Raw genomic sequence first — 19825 nt, forward strand, 5'->3', positions numbered from 1 at the left:
CTCCGCCCATAAACGCCGCGCGGCTGGATGGGGTCGCGTGACGCCTGCCCTGAGGGGCGGGCGCGGCCCCTGAGGGGTCCCGGCCTGGCGGTCCCGTGAGCTCCTCTTAAACAGCGTTTCACCACCATTTCGCCACCATTTTTACCACTTTCAATAAAAAAAACTAAAATTATATCTTGATTTGTCGCCCCCTTCGGCCGTGAATCAAAATCTGCGCCGTGCAGTTCAAGACCTGCAGCAGAAACTGACAAAACGCTTACTTTCCGTCCCTTCAACGGGGAAAAATGTAGAAATATTATTAGATTAAAAAAACATCAATTTAACTACTAAGAAATTAAAATGTTATTTCTGTGTACAAGGTAAATTGCCACTGATGGTTCCAGTAAAAGCTCCAAGAACATTGATTTGTTTAGACCTGCAGCTGCCAGCGCAAACACTTCAGCAGAAGCTGCACAACTCCTGCCATGTTTAACAGTGTAATTAACAATCGTATAAACTGTGTAATTAATCATCACACAAACAGCTGTTTCTAATGGATCTATATGACCGCTGAAAATCCAGTTCTGATTTTCTTCTTGCCCAGTAGGAACAACTGAAGGCAATCCCACAGCTCCAACAATTCCACCACGCTCCTGAGAGCTCTGTCAGCCTTGTGGCCATGACCACTGGCCAGGATTTCCCCTCACCTTGCACAAAATAGCCCCACATTTTCATCTTAAGTTATCCCAAATCATCCAATTTTCACCCTTCAAACCTAAAGCTGCACCTGAAATCTGCATTTTTCCCTTTTCCCCTCTTGTGTGTCTCTGTGTCCACAGCCCCCGTGGCAGGGCCCAACACACGATGTGGTTCCCTGCTGTGAAAAATGCGTATTTTATGATTGGCTTTTTGCAAATCTTCAAATGAATATTATATGTGTTATGTTAGAAAGTTATGCTGTACTAATTATTTTAAGTAGTGTGTTAAATATAGTTTTAGGATATAACATAAAGTTAAAATAGAAACTGTGTATGTGGGATATTTTTTTAAGAAAGGAATGAGGTACTTGCACCAGATAGCAGCCACAGGACACCTAAATCTTTCAGAGAAAGAGAATTTATTGCCCCGTTATCAGAAGAAATTAACTTCTTCCTGCCTTGCTCAGCCCTGAATATGCCTTCAGCATTATGAGGAAGAAGTTCACACTGACCAGACAGAATCCTGTGTTTGAATGGAATTTCTGCATCATGGATGAGGTGTATGAATATGCAACAGGCTGTTGTTTTTAAGGGTTAATCCTCTGTTAATGTGTGTCTTTTTTCGGGCTTATTTTGCCCAGAAAAGGTACCCAGCCCATCCGTAACTCTTTGTTCTTATTGTCTCGTATTGTCCTAAATCCTAACTGTACAAATTTTTATTACTCTAATTTTATTACTATTTTTATAGCCATTTTATTACCACTAAACTTTTAAAATATTGAACATAAGTGTTTGGCGTTTTTCACACCTGCCCTGCCCTTCCCAGCTATGGCACTAATCCCGAGCCTTTCCATGCCCGGAGAATTCCGTTAAACTCAGCAGAAACACGGGCACGGCCCATGCCCAGCACATGATGCTGGCGCCCTTCCCTTGGGAGGGAGCATCTGTTTGTGCTTTTCAAGGTCATTATTTGGCCCTTTCTGAAGTAACGGGGATAATTCAGTGGTAGGAGCAAGAGCAGGGCGCTGGCAGCCCAGAAACTGCCCTTGTCCTGGGCTGTGTTCCCAGGAGAGTGAGCAGCAGGGAAAAGGGGGGGTCTGCCCCTCTGCTCCAGTTTCCTGAGACCTCACTGGAGTGTTGTGTCGGCTCTGGGGCCCCCAAAATCAGGAGGTGGAGCTGCTGGAGCAAGTGCAGAGGAAATGATGGAGATGCTGCAAGGGCTGGAGGCAGGCTGGGAGAGCTGGGGGTGCTCACCTGGAGAGGAGGAGGCTCCAGGGAGAGCTCAGAGCCCCTTGCAGGGCCTGAAGGGGCTCCAGGAGAGCTGGAGAGGGACTGGGGCCAAGGGATGGAGGGACAGGAGCCAGGGAATGGCTTCCAGAGGGCAGGGATGGATGGGTTATTCAGAAGAATTCTTATCTGTGATGGTGATGAGGCCCTGGCACAGGCTGCCCAGAGCAGCTGTGGCTGCCCCTGGATCCCTGGAAGTGTCCAAGGCCAGTTTGGATGGGGTTTGGAAAACCTGGGATAGTGGAAGATGTTCCTGCCCATGGCAGAGGGTGGAACAAGATGGTCTTTAAAGTCCCTTCCATCCCAAACCATTCTGTAATTCTGTGGTAGCTAACAGGCATGAAACTGCAATGTTTTTACTGACTAATTTTCATAAATATTTACTACCAAAACTAAATGGGCATTTACCATAGACCCCATCCCATAAGGACATGACCACCTGCCCTCTGAATTTAAATAAAAGCCACGGAAATTTTGGGCTGACTTCACAGCTCTTTCACAATTGCCTTTCCGAGTCCAGGGATCACTGGGAGTTCCTGCAGGAGCAGCCCTTTTGACGTGGCCTCGTTGGGAGAAATGAGCAAATAAGAATGAACTCAATCCTCCTCCCAGCTGTGTTCAGGGCACCTTTGCTTTTCCACACTTCAAAGGGCAGCGCTGTGGGCGCTGCTGCTGTGTCCTGGGCTGCCAGTGGTGACAGCAGGAGTCCCCAGAGCCTGACATTTCTTCCTGAGCAATCTGGTAGTTAGAAACCCTAATTAATGAGCAAACATGCAGCCGACAACGGTGGTGATGTCTCACTTTAAATATCAGACTGGGACTGCAAAAGCACTTTTAATCAATAATCTCACCAGCCAACCTCACTGAGCATGACGTTAGGATCACTCAATGTGTAGAAGTAGAAAATGATGAATTTTTGAACTTTCTTCCCTCCCTTGGGCAAATGCAGCTCTTCAGCTGTGTGTGTGTATATGCTGAAGGCTGTAAAATTAATCCCAGACTGGTTTGGGTTGGGAGGGACCTTAAAGACCGTCTTGTTCCAACCCCCTGCCATGGGCAGGGATACCTTCCACTATCCCAGGCTGCTCCAAACCCTGTCCAGCCTGGCCTGGAACACTGCCAGGATTGAGGCAACCACAGCTTCTTTGGGCAGCCTGTGCCAGTGTGGAATTTACATTCAGTTGATTCATCTCAGTGCCAGGAATAGGTCTTGGGAAGGGCCAGCACCGAGCCCTGGCCACATCCTATTGCAAGATGTTAATTAGCACGCTAAATAATGTAATGAAAGAAATGTTGGGGTGAAACAGTGAATTTAAATTATCAGAAAGGCTGTTTGGTGTAGTAATGTGAGGGCAGTTCTTCAGTACAGGCCTCCATTGCAGGGCCTGCACCCTGCCTGCGTGCTCCAAGTGTTGGCCACTCTGTTTTTAGCTCAGCTTCCTGTAAATATTTGGGTTGGAAGGAAGCTCTGGTCTAACCTCTGTCTCAGAACAGGGATAGCTGTGAACCTTGTCTGCCTGAGTTCTGAGTGTCTCCAAAGTCAGAGATTGCTCTACCTCTCTGGATGTTCCATCCCTGGAAACAGCCCCTGTGAGAGCTGCCATTATTCCCTGCATCCTGTCACACTTTCCCTTGCTGGACTTGTGGCTTGTTCTCCTGGCACGTACCTCTGCCCACTCAGTGCCACCCGCCTGGATGGCTGGAGGCTGCCGTGAGCTCCTTCCTAGCCTCTCTCCCAGCTCAGAAATACAATTTCCACAGCCTTTCTTCATGCTCTGGCCCCCGACTGTGCCAGTGGCCCCTGCTGAACTCCCTCCGGTTTCAGCATCTCTCTTGTCTTTCAGTGACAAAATTGGGCATAATTGCCTGCCTCAGCCTTTGTTTTGGGGTAAAAGACCAACAGACAATACTTAAATTGTCTGATTTGGTACTTTTCAGGGACAATAGCACAGATCTTGAGCTGTGACAGGCATCAGAGGCAGGGAACTTTATCCCACCCGGAGGGCTGTTCATGCCGTGAACAGTAAATTCAAAGGAACAATAACAATATCTTTGTTGTACCTCCCTTTTACATCAGCCAGTCAGGAGGAACAGCACACAGTGCAGGCATCACTTTCTATCCAACTCGGAAAAAAAAGGGGTTTTTTTTAAAATCAAGTTTAAAATTCTGGAATATAACGTCAGTTTCATTAAGAAAAATGGCATTCTCTTGCTGATGGGCTGGAACAGTGAGATATAAGATATTAATCTTTAGTTCCAGTGCTGATTCTTACAGGGCGATGTCACTCGCTTTTCAATTCATGCTTCAGTGTGCTCTGTGAACATCAAGCACTCTGAAGAATTAGCTGAGCCACCCTGAAGCTAGATTTTAAAGAATACCAGATGGTATGTTCAGTGCATGTGGTAAGCTTTTATATGCTTTTCCCCTATGGCCAATCACTGACTGATCATTTATTTCAAAACTCTCATAAAATAAATCACTTTGAAAACGACGCTGTCTCTAGTTAATAAGTGCTCTTCCTCAAAGCAGAGGCTTGTTGCCATGAAGATAAAATCATAAAACTGGTTCAAAGTGCATGGGGATGGCAAATTCACCCTATTGAGGAGAGGAGATAAACTGGATTGAACTGGAAAGGAAGCGTGGCTGTCTGCTTGTTGTGAAATTCTGAGCAGGTGAACTGTCATTAAAGGCACTCCGACAGTCACTTTGGTACTAACACATGAGCTCTCTGTGACAACGAGTGAATTTTTTGGGTACATTTTCTTCCCACATTGGTGGATATGTAAAGCCTTGATCATGTGTCAAGTTACTGTATGAGTTTGTTTTCAGCTTTTGGAGTTAGTGATTATGTCTGGCAGCAGAAAACAGAGCTCTCTTCACTTTTTTTTTTCTTTTTTAGTGAATAAGAAGTAGGAAACTCCTCTGTGGGTGACAGCAATGGAAGCCACCCCATCATCTGTCCTCTCAGAGAGGTGCTCACCTTCTCCTCACCCCCAAACTGAGAAGCACAGTTTCCTGGAGTGATCCAAACCTTTGTCACTACTCTCTGTCATGCAACCACAGAATCATTTAGGTTGGAAAGGACCTCCAAGGTCATTGTGTCCAACCTGTGACTGTCACCACCCTGTCACAACCAGACCAGAGCACTGAGTGCCACATCCAGTCATTCTTTAAACACCTTGAGGGACAGTGACTTCATCACCTCCCCGGGCAGCCCTTTCCAGCGTTAAACCACCCTTTCCATGAAGGAATTCCTTCTGATATCCAAAATTCCTTCTGATTCCTCCTTCCTGCCCTTCCCCTTTGCTCCACATGCCCAGTCCCAGAGCGTGGCTCCCAGCATGGTGTTGCAATCCTCGCAGCCTCTCAATGAGTGTGTGACATTTGCTGTCTGGCTGGCAGCCACGGCTCCAACAGGCAGATGATAATATAGAATTCTGGCCCTTCCTTCTCTGAAGGATCATGTTTTCAAGTGCTCAGTGCTGTGGGGAAAAAGCTGGAAAATTTCTTTATCCAAAACCTTGAGAAGAAGATAAAAGGACCTCTTATTTTATTTCACTCTGATGTTGCAATTGTAAACAAAGCTCTTATTTTTTTTGAGAGGGAGGAGGAGGAGGAGGTGAGAATAACTGGCTGTGGAGGCTTTGCCCTGACAGTGAGGGCAGAGTTGATTTTTCCCCATGGCCCAGATGCTCTAGCAGATAGAAACACACAGGAACATTCACACATCCCTGGGGGAGAGATTTTAGAATAGTCACAGTGGGACAGCCCAGAGGTCCAGCTGGCCTCATGACTGTGGGCAACACCAGGTCCTCAGGAAGAGGAGAAAGACAAGGAACGTGGAGAGATCCTCCCCTTGCCAAACCTCCAGCCCCCTGGCAAATGGCACCCTGGGGTTACATCTGCACCAGCAGCCCTGGGAGACCCAGCCAAGGCAAGGCTGTGGGACAGTGGCATTTGTGCCGTGGGATGGCTGCTGGTGATCCCTGCTATCCTGGGAGCAGCTCCCAGCAGGAAGGATGTGCCTGGATTGCTAAAATCTCAGTCACTTCCCCGTGACACCAGTTGTGGCTGTATCTTGTGTCTCGTTTTTATCTTTCTGTGTTGGGATCCATTTGCTCCCTGGGAGAGGCTTCCCTGCTCGGGCACTTTTCTCTGCAAACCTCTGAGGTCTCTGGTTTAGCACAGCCACTGACACAAGCCCCGGGGGCATGGTTTAGTGGTGAATATGGCAGTGCTGGGGTAATAGTTGGACTCGATGGTTTTAGAGGTCTTTCCCCACCTAAACGATTCTAGGATTTTGTACATGACATTAAATGATCGATACCAAGTTGTTCTCTCGGTTCAGATGTGTATTGATGCTGTGGCCTTACTGGCAAGGTCAGTGATCCACTGATGGGTGCCAAAGAACACATTTACAGGCAAATGGCTTGTAGTAATGCAGGGAATGAGGCACGGAAGGATCGTTTGAGCTCCTGAAAGATCTCTAAGTCATTGATGTGACAAAGGTGCTGCTGAAGGGCATGTGATGAGCTATCGACAGGAGTATTGAGTAAAAACCACTCTGTGCAAAGTGTTAACATCCAGAGGGGGTGGAAGCGTGGGCTGAGCTGCGTTCTCTGCTTTCCTGATGTGCTTCTGGTAATTTCAGTAGTTTTAGGAATCTTTCAGGGTGGAAGAATTTTTCCCGAGCATTTCTTCACTTAACTGGGGTGAGCATTTACCAAGCACCTGGTGCAGCTAAGAGAGTTTATTCCATTCCAGGACTGAGTTTTGTATCTTACCCTCCCTGCTTGGGGCAGGGATTTGATGGCTGTAATTCCTTTGCCAGTTTTGGGCTACCTCATCAAAAGAACCCGAATTTCACCCACTGCAACTTCGTATAGTTAAATCTTGTCCCTATTAGCCATTTAATGCTCCAAGAAATTCTGTGGGAATAACACCCATGCTATTCTTCCTCCTTCTCCTCTGCTTTCAGGCCCTGATTAAGCAAATAGCTTAAATGCCAGGCTGAAGTGGTGCCTTTTAGTTGCTAATGCCATGCAAAAATGCCCTGAGTATAAAGCAATTTTCATGATCACTGTTAAGTATCCGCTTCCTTCTTTGGGTCTTATTTTCCATCAGCCTGCTGGAAGAGTACAGCCAGAAAACAGATTAGCCTGGGACAGACTTCTCAACCAATAAACAAACCACAAATACACTTCTTAGTCATATTTTAGGTCAAATGGGTTTGTCAAGTCAATAGTCGCCCAACTATGAAGAAGTCCTATAAATAAATGAGACTTATATATTTTTAATATCTGCCTAAAAGAGATCCTTTAAAGTGCAGATAGAGCTGGAATTAACTGAAGTCAAGATCATTTCCAGAGTCATTAAAAAAAAGAAGAAAACAATAATTTGAACTTTTTAACCTTGGGCTTGTTTCCAGCCACATCTCTCACAATGATGATAAATTCAGAAAATTCCATGAAAATCTCTATTCTTTGGACTCTTGAGGCATTTAGCATAATGTTCTCAGTTCCTCTTTCTCTTATGAAAACAGGAAGAAATTATGCAGGGTAGTAGCTGTTTAAATACTAGAAATTCTCCCGGGGGAGAATTACAGCCATTTCAGTGATAAATTGCAAGTGAGATAACGGAAGGTTGGGAATGAGCCTGATCCAAACTTCATTTCCAAGCTTCCTCACTGATTTCAGGGCTTTTTGGATGAGGTTTGAGACGAGAAAGTCTCAACCCTGCTGAGTTTGAGTGGCAGGTTTGTCTTACGCTGGGGAGTTCTCGTTGAAGCAGGGTGAAATAATGTCAGCTCAGCACTGGATTTTTTTTTTTTTCATGGAAATCCTACATCTAGAATTCATCCCGAGCCTCCCCAGCAGCCAGGCTGCTCTTCCCCTGCCGGAGCAGAGCCTTCCAGCCCCAGGCTGGGAGTGAGCATCATCCCTTACCTCAGCTCTCCCTGCCTGGGGGCCGGCACTCCTCCTCCTGGGTATGTTTGCAATATTGGCTGAGGAAACAGATTCCAAATCCCCACCGTCAGCTCTTTCCCCCCGCCAGGGGCGAAGGCATCCTAATTAATTAGCGGGAATACTCCTCTCTGCAGCCGTTTCGGAAGCAAAGGGACTGCCTGTTGTGATAAAGTGCACGGCAGAACATCCCGGGCTGAGCTCTAACAGCATCGCAGGGACCCGAGGACGTAATTGCCTTGTTATTTCCGTGCTCCCCAGGGCTGTGCTGGAGGCACTTCAGCAGAACGGGCACTTAAAAATGCCTCCAGCAAACTCCGCTCCCCGCTGCCTGCTTTCCCAGATCCCTCGTTGCCTTTGCTCCGCTTGGCAGGAGCTCGTTTTCCTCCTCCTCCTCCTCCTCCTCCTCCTCTGGGAAATTCCCGTGCTTTGGTTCCCCATGCCGTGCCTGCAGCCCCGGCCGCGGTTAACGCTGCAGAGCCCCGCTCCTGGAGCCGTCTCCTGTTTCCCACTGTGAAAAACGCCAATCGCCTGTTTTTAAAATTTAGAAAGTTTAATAGTAATAAAATGGTTATTGTGAAAAACGCCGATCACTTGTTTTTAAAATTTTGAAAGTTTAATAGTAATAAAATGGTTATAAAAATAGTAATACAATTACAGTAATAATAATTTGGACAATTTGGATTAGGACAATATGAGACAATAGAGACAAAGTTACGGACAGTCCGGGTACCTTTTTCTGGGCAGCACGAGCCTGAAAAAGGCCCCACGTTACCAGAGGATTAACCCTTAAAAACAACAGCCTGTTGCATATTCATACACCTCATCCATGGTGCAGAAATTCCATTCAAACACAGGATTCTGTCTGGGCAGAGTCAGCTTCTTCCTCTGAATCCTAACAGCGCCTTCGAGGCACGAAGAAGTTCATTTCTTCTGATAAGGGAGCAATAAATTCTTTTTCTCGGAAGGATTTAGGTGTCCTGTGACTGCTATCTCGCTGTGAGTCCTTTATTTAAAAAAAGTATCTTACATAGCATAGTTTCTATTTTAACATTTTTTATAACCTGAAACTATATTTAACACAGTACTTAAGAGAATTAATACAGCATTACTTTCTAACACAACACATATAATATTCACTTTAATATTTGCGAAAAGCCAATCATAAAATACGCATTTTTCACACCACTCGGAATTTCTTCGTGACGTGGAGCATCTCCTTGACTGGGTTTGGTTTTGAAGTCTGCAGCACCGAGCGCCTGTTGCAACACAAATAAAGTGAATATCAGCTCCTCGGTGATATTGCAGCCCGGTGTGACAGCGCTCGGGCCGGCTGCTGACCTGAGAAAACCAGTCTGATTCGGGACCTGGGCACACTCCTCCCCTCCCTCGGCGCTACTTCAGCTCAACACATTCTGGGAAAACAACAAGATATGCTGCCAAAATAGCAGAGAGGAACAAATCCCCAAACAGGAGGCCTCCCCCGAGCTTGAAGCGCCGGTTTAATGAAGTACCAGGAGGTAAAAACAACCAGTGCAGTGCTCTTTAAACATCTGAATAGCTCCTAATCACACACATTGTCTCTGAAGAACACGTAGGTAGGAGCAAGGATTGCAGGATAAGACTCCAGTGAAACCATTGTACTAAAGTGCAGTAAAAAATCAAAGGACTCTTTTCCTCAGCAAAGATTCACCGAGGTTAGGTCTGCTACTGCTAGGAATGACTTTTCTTTTAGGCAATGCATACATTACACGTGTGCTAAAATGTGTTTTCGTAGTTAAAAACGAGCTGTAAATAGCAAGTTAACTAAGTGCACTTTTGTGGAGATCCACTCTCATTCACTCACTGATTTGCAGTCAGTTGTTTGCAATGACTCTCCCTACTGACAGAAATTCAGACACTTTATAACATTTAGCCCATAAATGCAGAATCACAGAATTGCAGAATATCCTGAACTGGGAGTGACACAAAAGGATCATTGAGTTCAAGTCCTGGCCCTGCACAGGACAGCCCCAAGAATCCCAACACTTGCCTGAGACCATTGTCCAATGCAAGAATTCAGTGTTTCATTCAAAGCAACTTCATACAATAATGCTTATTTTTATTTTGAGATGAGCAAAGCACACAATGATAAATTGGGCTGGGCCACTGCCTGAGCTCCTCTTCCTTGTGGCCACTGTGGGATACAGAGGACTTGTCCATATGGACTTCTGGCCCAGCCTGGTGTGGCCATGGACATGTTCTCCTTTTAGAGAAAACCAAGTCCTGTCTTAGAGTACAAGAAGGAATTTTGGATGCTCATGACAGCACTCCAGCCAGAAGGTGATGGAGGGAAGTGTCCATGGGTTTTTTTGCTTTACTTCCTCCCACTGAGCATTTCAGGTTAAGGTGAATAAGACCCACTTGTGATTTCAGCTGTTACAGTATTAAATTTCATTTGCTAATGCCATATGTTATTTGTGTGCTAACAAATGTGCCATTTTTAGCTCGTAAAGTGCCGAATGAATTTATCTGGAATAATTTCCACCCTAGCGTGGCCAAACATTTGGCAAACAAAGTTCCAAAGTGAGCTTTTGGGAGCTGTGTTTGATGACAGTGTGTGGGTATCGAAATAATTAGGAGAGCAGGCTGGGGGAAGGAGGACAGAAGATTACAGAGCAGGGACACAACTCATAGCTTGGGAAGCCCTTGGAAAGAGGTGACTCTGGTTCCTCAGTTTCCCTGCCTCCTCCTTCTGCCTCCTTCCTCCCCTTCCTTTCCCCCCCTGCCTGTCTGGAATCAATAAAAGGAGCACATCAGATAAGGCAAGGGGTTATTTCCTTATGCTTTTGCTATTATATGAAGCACAATATCAAAGCATTCTGTGCATCCTCCCAGCTCCTTGTGAAAGAAAGGATCCTTTTATTCCTCGGCTGGCCTTTTGTCTAGCCAAGTATCTGCCACCCACTCAGGTAATTTGTACCAACAGATCATACCTGTGGTAGCAGAAGATCCTGTCAGGAGGGAATATCCAGCAGAAAGCAGGCATTGCTCATGTGTGAGGAAGGCTGGCTGGGAAGGAAGGGGAGGAGAGCTGATTTTTTTTTTTTCCCAATTCCTTTGGAGGAGGGGAAAAACTTGGGAAGAGGCTTTTGCTCAAACAGGGAACTTTTTTTAATCTTACCTTAATAAATGTGTGTGTTCCTAGTGAGATGATGAAGTGCATCATCTGCTGAGTGCTCAGGCTCACACCCTCCCACTCAGTGTCCCCCTGGGCCATATCTTCCCCAATAAAATATTCTCTTATTTCCCCTTCCTGTGTGCCCTCTGCTTGGGCACAGCACCCAGATTCCTGGTGCACAAGGAAGGACACCAGATCCAGCAGCATCACACTGGGATATAATTTGTCTCAGAGAGTATTAAAAATGGCAGGAGTGCAGAAATGACAGGATGTCCCTGTGGCCAGCCCTGTGTACCTTGGTGGCAGTGACATCTCAGGCAGCTCCCAGCCTGATGCCAGAGGTTCTGCTGGGAAGAGAGGGACAGAAGCAGCCTTCAGCTTGTCCTCAGCTTCCAGCTTGCCTGGTCAAAGATGTCAAAAAACCACCAGGGTGGGGGTTCCCATTCCCACTGCTGTGAGGCCATAGCCAGCACTGGCTTTTTGCCTTGCTCCAGCTGTTAACCCAGTTCCCCTCTCTTGCTCCTCTTTATCCCAGTCTGGTTATCCTTCCTGCTCCTGCAGACACCCTTCCCTCAGGCTGACAGCAGCCTCTGTGTGTTTGTTGCATGAGAGGCTTCTGGAATAACACTGCAATGCTGATAAAGAAATTAAGTTTGGGGATGTGTGGGTGGATTAATTTTTAATATGCTAAAACCATCCCAAAAAATAGCCACAAACTTGAAGTTACCTCAATTTGCAACTAAGCAAATGTCATATTTAATAGAGCTACTCCCTTTTCACTGCTCCAGTGTTCATAAAGACCTTTCCTCCTTCCCCTGAGTCAGAGGGTGAGAAGTTTTGGATGGCTCCAAACAACACAGCCAGTGCTCAGATTGATTATTCTTGACTAAATTTGCTTAATTTTTTTTTCTTTTTTGGGCTTTGGGTATCAATTAAAAGAACACAACTCTTTTGTCTTGTGTGTTGCTCCCCTCAAAAAAATGAACTGTTTAATACACCAGAGGCAATTTCAAATTATCTAGTTTAATGAGGAAGGTTGTGACGGAAGATTTATTACCCATTCTGATCTGCTAATGTATTTTCTCAACCATCCCAGCAGAACCAATCACTGTATTTTCATTATACACTCTATTTTCAGGGGTTCATTAGTTGTAGACTAAAAATAACAGCAAAAGTCTCAATCTGAAAGCTAATTCAATTTTTTTTTTTAATTGGAAACAAAATTTGATCAGACAACTTTCTAATCATAACAGCATCAAGCATCAAGACCCTTACTAGGTGTTTTGTCCAATTTGGAACTTCATTTGGCTACACATAAAGACCTGACCTAGAAATACAATCATGTAACTGCTAGGAAGGACAAACCCAGCCTTTTCCTGAACAAAAAAAATCCCCCATTAGCACAAGCCATGGACTGTGGTCTAGTCCAATTGACATGCATTAAAAATAAAATGTCTGGCAATGAATCTGCTCATCTGAAACAAACTCAAGAGATGCTACTGGCTCAACATCAGGCTTAAGAAATAACTAAGACATTTTTCTCCCAAAGAATTAAAAATAAAATTAAGGAAAATAAGATGGAAAAGCTTCTAGATAGCCAAATTATCTCCTGCCTTCATTCTGGATTCATATCTTTGGGTTGGCACTTCCCAGTAATGCTGGATTATAGGATGCAACATGGGCCCAGTTTTTTCCCTGCTGCATCATTTTGATGTGCAAGAACCACAGGAATAACAAGAGGCCAGGGAAGAGGGGTCCATATTCCCAAGGCCCAGCTTTAGCAGAGGGACTTTGGCTTTGGCCCTCTGCACAGGCCAGACATCCTTCCTGGGAAATGATGGTAATTCCATTCTGGGAATGTTCCTCACAGAATCATGGAATGGTTGGGGCTGGAAGGGACCTTAAAGACCATAACATTGCACCCCCTGCCATGGGCAGGGACACCTTCCACTGTCTCAGGCTGCTCCAAGCCCTGTCCAACATGAACTTGGACACGTCCAAGGATCCAGGGGCAGCCACAGCTTCTCTGGGATCCTAAATCCCTCACAGGGAAGAATTTCATGCTAATATCCCATCCAAACCTACTCTCTGACAGTTTGAATCCATTCCCCCTTGCTCTGTCACTCCATGCTCTTGTAAAAAGTTCCTCTCCTTGCTTCTTGTAGGCTCCCTTCAGATACTGCAAGGCCACAATTGGATCACCCTGAAACCTCTCTTTCCAAGCTGAACAATTCAAATTCTCTCAGCCTTTCCTGACAGGAGAGCTGCTCCAGCCCTCTGATCACCTTGTGGCAACCACAGGAGCTGTGCTTGCTGCAGGCATCCCTCAGCTGGTCCCAAACCTACACTGGTCCAGGGATTCTCCACAGCAATAAAATATCTGGGATGCCCACACAAGGCCATCCAGGGGGCAGCCATTCCTAAAGGATCCCCACAGGAAGATGCTTGCAATGACCTGCCTGTGGGGAGGCTGGGCTGAGGATGTGTTTTGTCCAGATAACACATCCCCCAGACACCCAGGGGATTTTTAAAAGGGATACAGGGAAGTTATTGCACCTCCTGCCAGCCCCACGCTATAGATTTCAGATGCATAAATTATATATTTACGTTCAAAACTCTATTATTCATAGAGTTGAGTAAACAAGTATCGATTTTTACACTGTAGCACGGATGAGTACTTGCAGTGATGCAGAGGCTCCTCTTTCACCCTGGGTACCTCTGACCTCATCGGTGCTTCCTGAGCAAGGAGCATCCTTTAGTGAGGATGATCAAGTTTAAAACCAGCTGGCTGCTGCTGCTGGGAATGGAAATCAATGTGCATTTCCTTCTCAATGGACACTTCTGCACCCACGCCCCATCACGTGCGGCTCCCCGGGATGCGGGGCCAGACAGAGGCGGGCACAAAGCGAGGGAAGGGAGGATGTGTGAAACCATCTCAGCTCACACAGCAGCCTCGGCTCTCCCGCCTCCCGGGCACAGGCTGTGTGAATAGAGCAGGAAAAAGCAGCCTGAATGCATTTTAAAAGTGATACTACTGCAGAGATCACGAGAAACCCTTTGTGAAGGGTCTTGTGTCAAGATTTCTCTCCATTAAATATTTTTCTCTAATAAATATTTCTCTCTATTAAATATTTCTCTCTATCAAGTATTTCTCTCTATTAAATATATGATGCCACCACGCACATTTAGGGGTGGCAGAAATAAGAAGTCCTTAACTGCATTTTCCAGTGCTCCACTGTTTCAAAGGTTAAACAAAATCACTTACTTCATGGCTAACTTTGCTATATTGAATCAATGAACAAGTTCCTTATTGGATTTTTATTGCAGATAAAATTGACAGGGAAAATCACCGGGATATACTTAAAAATGGGAAGGAAATGTACGTTTACAATAAAAAGGTCTCTGAAGGTCTCTTGTTTCATAGGAAGGAAGCTGTCTTTATAGTGCATGAACTATAAAAAATGATTAAAACTGAAGAGAGACAGGAAGCTGATAATTTGATTTATCATCTTAATGGCTATGATTCATGAATAAATAATATAATGGTTTATGTCTCTCTTGTAAAAGAAGTAGAGAAGAGCAATTTGTCTAATAAATGACTTCAAAAATTACAGCTGAGTCTTGTTTGCCACGTTTGTTCTATTTAAAAAGAATGAGCGAGTATCTTATTTCTTATTACTTACTAGGACATTTGTTGTATTATTTATAGGAGTCAAAAACCTTAACTAAAAGCCACTCATCTCTGACCACAGTCTCCCATTAGCTTTAAATTCAGGAAAGAGAAAAGGATTGATCACTAGATCAATAAATCTAACCTTGGATCTGACTAAAAGCTTCCTTTAACCTCCTTCCTCCAGCATCCTTTTTCAAAATTAAAGTATCCCCGTTTTTAATTATTTAAGAGCATGTCAATTTTATAGTAAGGCCCTGTATGACTGCATCATACAAGGATTTCTTCTTTATGCTGGAAGCCCACCAGCATCTTTAAAAGGAAAGCATTTAAATCATGATAATTTGTTGGTTTGTTTTTTTTTTTTTTTTTAAAGATGGATGTGCTGCTATAGATACACACATCCTGCTCCAAATACACAAATTTCTTGATGAAATACACTGGATTTCATCAAGACAAATGCTAGAATAGGAAAATGGAGAAGAAATGTGTATTCCCAATTATCAGACACACAAACCATCCCAAGCCCATCAATGACTCTGCTGCAGCTGAAGTTGCTCTGTATCGATGGCCCCGGGCCAAAGAGTGACATTGGTACAGACCTGCAAAAAGTCATTCCAGGCAACAGCAAACTCCAGAGGACACAATTAATGGGAAAAGTGTTTAATTTTTTCCTAAACCATCCCATAAAAATAACTTGTATTTGTAGTTTGCCCAGCATTCATCAAGAGCCTGACCATTTCCCTCCCTCTTATTTCAAAATTCTTTAGGAAAATCAGGTCTTTTTTAACCAGAAGCTCTTCACACCAGTTCAATACACTCTGTTTCCACTGTGCTGCTGTGGGACAACCTTCAAAACAATTCAAAGCACATCTTGCAGACACAATTCCTGATGCAAAGCTGGTTGGGTGGCCCAAAACAGGGAGCTCTGGATTTATGACCTTGCTCATCCACTGGCCTTCATAATCTTGAACTCATGGGTTTGGGCACGTCTCTACACCTTCCCTTGTTCCACTTTAAATCTTCATCCTGAAGGATGGGGGATTTCTGTCTTGGCAGGATTTGGGCTGAGAAGAGAAGCTGTGGACTCCTCATCCTGGGAAGTGTTCCAGGCCAGGTTGGATGGAGCTTGGAGCAGCCTGGTTTAGTGGAAGGTGTCCCTGCCCATGGCAGGGGGTGAACTGTGAGGTATGATCTGTGACATCCCTTCCAACCCAAACCATTCTGGGATTCTGTGATTCTAGAAAATGCAAGTTCTTGCCCTGTTTTTGAGGCTAATTTTTGAGAGGGTTTCAAAACTGAACTCAAGACTTGCTTTGTCTTTGGATCTGTGAGGTCCCTTCCAACCCAAACCATTCTGGGATTCTGTGATTCTAGAAAATGCAAGTTCTTGCCCTGTTTTTGAGGCTAATTTTTGAGAGGGTTTCAAAATTGAACTCAAGACTTGCTTGTCTTTGGGCCAAGGTGTTCTAAGGTGGTACTGGAATGAGCAGCACTGGTAGGACTGATAATGACAGCAGTGGGAGGAAAACTTTAGGGTGACAGTTCTTGGCATATTGTAAAACCAGTCCTGCCAGGTTTATTTAAAACAGAGAGGGAAAGAAGAGAAAAAAAAAAGGTAAATGGATTGAAACAAAATAGACCTTTTGAGTTCTGCTGTTTCATAAAACAGGTACAGTTCATGGCACGGATCTTGCACAGACTGCATGTGTGACACACCTCAGGTGTTGTTAGGGACAAATGTCACACAGGTGACAAAAACCAGGAAAAAACAGTGGGAACTTTCGCAAAATCCCATTTATCAATACTTTCCACATATGATTTCTCTAAGCTAATGCAATTAATTGCCCCCCAGTCCAAAGGCACTATTTTTATGTGCCACACCTTCTTCCCCCAACTGCTGTATTATATAGGTCTCCTAAATTTGGAGTTCTCAAGACGTTTTTGGGGTAAGTGATGCATCAACTCATGTCAAAACAATGTAGGCTGAATCCAGAATGACACTGAAACACAGTGTGTTGGGGAATGATACCCCAAAAAAGGTTTATTTGGCCTTTCATTTTGAAGGGACACAATCTTTGCTGATTTTGAAAATGACAGTGGCCCTTCACTAACTTCTGAAGCACCACTTTTGGTCAAAATCTAATTTTTGTGTTCCTGCCATAAAAATAATGCTAATCCCTATGTAAAATGATGAGCTTTTTCCCTCATTGGGAGTTTCTGAAAGAGAATTTGAATCAAGCAGACTGCAAATATCTCTGATGTCACTCCAGATCTTGAACCAGAAACTCTTCCTTCCTACTGCAACCCCCCAAATCCCAGCCCACCATCCCACCATGATTGGCACAGTGGGCAAGAGCAGAGCAATGATGATCTCTATGTTGCATCTGGAAAATGGCAGTGACAGGGTAAAATAGCCTTAGCAATACAAAGCTGCCCTTGATAAAATACAGTTTATGCAAAATGCAATGAATGGAAGCAGCACAAGATAAAAATTACAGAAAAAAAACCAGGGTGATTTTTCTGCCATCAGTCCCACAATTCCATTTGGATATGGAGGAGGGAGGATCTCAGCTGGGATGAGCCACTAGAAGTGTATCAATAAAGCCACACTGATTTATAGCAGCTGAGAATTGGTCCTGGAGTGCGCTCAGCCGTGTGCGCTGCCACGGATTGATGTGTTAGCATTTTCTCCCTGGAGACTTTGGTTCCAAACCTATTTAAAACCCAGAGAAAACAAACGGGCTGGTCTCTAGGCAGATGTCCCTGGAAATCTGTTTACATCACCACAGTGGCAGCAGCTCAGTGGAAAGGGTTTTATCTGCTCAGGTTGGGGGTGAGGGCAGGGTGGCAGGTCCTGGTGGACTCGCATGGCAAAGCTCCCTTGGTAATTCCTGAGCTGCCACCTTGCAGCACGGATTTGATATCCACAAATCTACAGGAATCCATACAAGGTGAAATTAAAATATCCAAATAGAAATATGGCTTAGTCTGAGTCTGCAAGCTTGGATCCAGGCTCTACAGCACTGTGCTCTGCTGCTCCTTGCCTGCACAGAGATTCCCAAGGGATCAGTGATGGGTCCAGTCTTGTTCAGCTTATTCACCACCCTGGATGAAGGGACAGAGTGTTCCCTCAGCAGGTCTGCTGGTGATACAGAGCTGGGAGGAGTGGCTGACACACCAACAGGCTGTGCTGACACTCAGCCAGACCCAGAACAGGCTGGAGAGATGGGCAGGGAGGAACCCAAGGAAGTTCAAGCAGGGTGCCCCTATCCTGGGGAAGAATGACCCCATGCACCAGTCCAGGCTGGAGCTGAGCTGCTGGGAAGCAGAACTGTGCAGAAGGAGCTGGGGTGAGCCAGCACTGTGTCCTTGTGGCCAAGAAGGCCAATGGAATCCTGGGCTGCATGAGGGACAGCGTGGCCAGCAGGTGACCCTGCCCCTCTCCTCAGCCCTGGTGAGGGCTCAGCTGGGACTGCTGTGTCCAGTTCTGGGCTGCTTAGCACAAGAAATGCAAGGAATTACTGGAGTGGGCCAGTGGCTGTGAAGGTTCTGAGGGGACTGGAGCATCTCTGCTGCGAGGAAAGGCTGAGGGAGCTGGGCATCAACTCTGGGGAAGTGACAGCTGAGAGGGGAACCAATCAGTCCATACAAATACCTTAAGGGCAGGTGTCAGGAGGATGGGAACAGACTCTTTCCAGTGGTGCCCTGAGACAGGACAAGGAGCAACAGGCACAAACTGAAACACAGGAAGTTCCATCTGATTATGAGGAAAAATCTCTTTACTGTGCAGGTGATGGAGGCCCAGAACAGGCTGTGCAGAGAGGTTGTGGAGTCTCCTAGTCTGGAGATGTCCAAAACCCATCTGGATGTGATCCTATGCTTGAGCAGGGGGCTTGGATGAGATCCTCTCCAGAGCTCCCTTCCAACCCCACCGATTCAGTGATAACCTCACCCACAGGTCATTGCTGATTTTTTGATAGGATCCTTCACATGCATGAAATTCAACACATTTGTAATTCAGCAGGCTTGGGGCTCAGTTTCAAAAGCATTTTGAGAGGATACAAAGGCTCCCTGTAGTCAAAGGAGAGGAAACAATGTGGTTGTTGGAGTTACAATTACACCATCTCACATTCTTTTGGCAGAGGAGTTCCGGCCCGGCTTGGGGGAAGAGATAAAGCAGGAACAGGGATCAGAACTGCAGGTCACTGCTGCCCCTCCTGCAGCTGCACCCCGAGGCCAGCCTGGAGCTTCCTGCCTGAACCCACATCCACTGAGCCTCGTGGGATTCCACCAACAGCTCAGCAGCAGATCTGCCTGCCCATGTAATGTAAGTAATGCTTTTAGGAGCATTATCCATGCATGGTTTTCCCGTACATGGAATTTGGCAGGAAGCCATTTGACCAAATGCTTCACATTGCAAGAAAATCAGCAGACTTGTTTTCTTTTTAAATTATACTGATTTAAAAAAAAATAACCCCCCTACTAACAAAGTAGGAGAGTTATTCACCATCACCTCAGGCTCAACCATGCAGAATCAGATGGTTAAATATGCAGATTTTAGAGGAAATATCTTCCTTCCCACCCTCCCACCCTTGTGCTTTATCATTTAAGCAGCGGCAGCTCCTACAGCAAAAACTGGGTAATTCATGTAATGCAACAGTAACACAGAAACAGAGTTCCCAAGTCCAAGCCCCATCTATCATAAGTAACTACATGATTATCTCTTCCAGACACTGATCAAATCCCAGTTTATGAGCAGTTTGCTTTTTACTGCTATTACACAAAATGAAAAGCTCTTCCAGAACCCTGCTGCTCTGACAACGATGAGTCTTCCTCCTCTCCAACCAAAACCTTTCCAGGACCAGTTTATACGTGTTTGTTCCTGCACTCAGTGTTGTCCTTAACTTGAATTGTTTTTCCTCTCCCTGGTATTTAGTCCCCTGATATATTTATAGAAAGATCATATCCTCTTTCAAACTTCATTTTGCTTGGAATAGTAATGTTAGAAATAGACTGACGAATTTACTGCAGTGGATAGGGACAGACAGACACACACACACAGAG

The sequence above is a fragment of the Molothrus ater genome, chromosome 6 (assembly GCF_012460135.2).
Source record: "Molothrus ater isolate BHLD 08-10-18 breed brown headed cowbird chromosome 6, BPBGC_Mater_1.1, whole genome shotgun sequence".
In the NCBI taxonomy this organism is placed as follows: Eukaryota; Metazoa; Chordata; class Aves; order Passeriformes; family Icteridae; genus Molothrus; species Molothrus ater.